This window comes from Arachis ipaensis, chromosome B10, assembly GCF_059453495.1.
Source record: "Arachis ipaensis isolate K30076 ecotype BB chromosome B10, ASM5945349v1, whole genome shotgun sequence".
Classification (NCBI taxonomy): domain Eukaryota; kingdom Viridiplantae; phylum Streptophyta; class Magnoliopsida; order Fabales; family Fabaceae; genus Arachis; species Arachis ipaensis.
The window spans coordinates 92,834,529-92,836,470 of record NC_142435.1 but is presented as its reverse complement, the minus strand read 5'-3'; the positions used below and the strand labels follow the sequence as shown (position 1 = coordinate 92,836,470).

Sequence of the window (1,942 nt, the reverse complement as noted above, 5' to 3'; positions counted from 1 at the left end):
TGTTTCTTGTTACTCAAGTAATCAACTTTAATTTTCAAAATCAAATCTTTTTAAATTTCTTTTTCAAATCTTTTTCAAAATAAATTTCAATCACATCTTCTTCAAAATCAATTTCAAAATCTTTTCTAACTTCTTATCTTTTCAAAATTGATTTTCAAATCTTTTTCAATTAATCTTATCTTTTTGTTTGATTCTTATCTTTTTCAAAGCTACCTAACTAATTTTTTCTCTCTAATTTTTGAAAATTACTAACCTCTTTTTCAAAATTTCTTTTCATTAACTAATTATTTTAAATTTTAATCTTAATCTTATTCCTTTTTATATTTTCAAATTTTAACTTTAATTTTAAATTAAAAACAAAAACAAAAATATTCTTATTTTATTTATTTAATTTTCGAATTCTTCTCTCTCTCACCCCCTTCTATTTATTTATTTATCTACTAACACTTCTCTTCTACTCAAAAATTCGAACCCACACTTCTCATCTGTGTTCAAATTTTTATCTTTCCCTTCTTCTATTCTTCTCTTCTTATACTTATATAAGGAGTCTCTATACTGTGACATAGAGAATTCTATATTTTCTTTTATGTTCTCTTTTTTTTCATATGAGCAGGAACAAGGATAAGAACATTTTTGTTGAAGCTGATCCTGAACCTGAAAGGAGTCTGAAGAGGAAGTTAAGGGAACCTAAAGCATAACTCTCTGGAGAAAATCTGACAGAAATTTTCGAAAAAAAAGGACACATGGCCGAAAATAATAACAATGCAAGGAAGATGCTTGGTGACTTTACTGCACCAAATTTCAATTTACATGGAAGAAGCATCTCAATCCCTGCCATTGGAGCAAAAAATTTTGAGCTAAAGCCTCAATTAGTTTCTCTGATGTAACAAAACTGCAAGTTTCATGGACTTCCATCAGAAGATCCTTTTCAGTTCTTAACTGAATTTTTGCAGATCTGTGATACTGTCAAGACCAATGGGGTTGATCTCGAAGTCTACAGGCTTATGCTTTTCTCGTTTGCTGTAAGAGACAGAGCTAGAATATGGTTGGACTCTCAACCTAAAGATAGCCTGAACTCTTGGGATAAGCTGGTCACGGCTTTCTTAGCCATGTTCTTTCCTCCTCAAAAGCTTAGCAAGCTTAGAGTGGATGTTCAAACCTTCAAACAGAAAGAAGGTGAATCCCTCTATGAAGCTTGGAAGAGATATAAGAAACTGACCAAAAAGTGTCCTTCTGACATGCTATCAGAATGGACCATCCTGGATATATTCTATGATGGTCTGTCTGAATTATCAAAGATGTCATTGGACCACTCTGCAGGTGGATCTATTCACCTAAAGAAAACGCCTGCAGAAGCTCAGGAACTCATTGACATGGTTGCAAATAACCAGTTCATGTACACTTCTGAAAGGAATCCTGTGAGTGATGGGACGCCTCAGAGGAATGGAGTTCTTGAAATTGATACTTTGAATGCCATATTGGCTCAGAATAAAATATTGACTCAGCAAGTCAATATGATTTCTCAAAGTCTGAATAGATTGCAAGCTGCATCCAATAATACTCAAGAGGCATCTTCTGAAGAAGAAGCTTATGATCCTGAGAACCTTGCAATAACAGAGGTGAATTACATGGGGGAACCCTATGGAAATACCTATAATCCCTCATAGAGAAATCATCCAAATTTCTCATGGAAGGATCAACAAAAGCCTCAACAAGGCTTTAATAATGGTGGAAGAAATAGGTTTAGCAATAGCAAGCCTTTTCCATCATCCACTCAGCAACAGACAGAGAATTCTGAGAAGAATCCATCTAGCTTAGCAAATATAGTCTCTGATCTATCTAAGGCCACTTTAAGTTGCATGAATGAAATAAGGTCCTCCATTAGAAATTTGGAGGCACAAGTGGGCCAGCTGAGTAAAAGAGTCACTGAAACCCCTCCTAG

At 34.1% G+C, this 1,942-nt stretch overlaps 1 non-coding gene across 1 annotated transcript; it reads right to left on the bottom strand.

Moving 5' to 3' along the window:
• Positions 1-1,136: 1,136 nt before the first annotated feature.
• LOC148580892 (small nucleolar RNA R71) lies at positions 1,137-1,240 on the bottom strand. Its single transcript, XR_015896893.1, has one exon. It is a non-coding gene; the product is annotated as a small nucleolar RNA R71 (small nucleolar RNA).
• Positions 1,241-1,942: the final 702 nt, after the last annotated feature.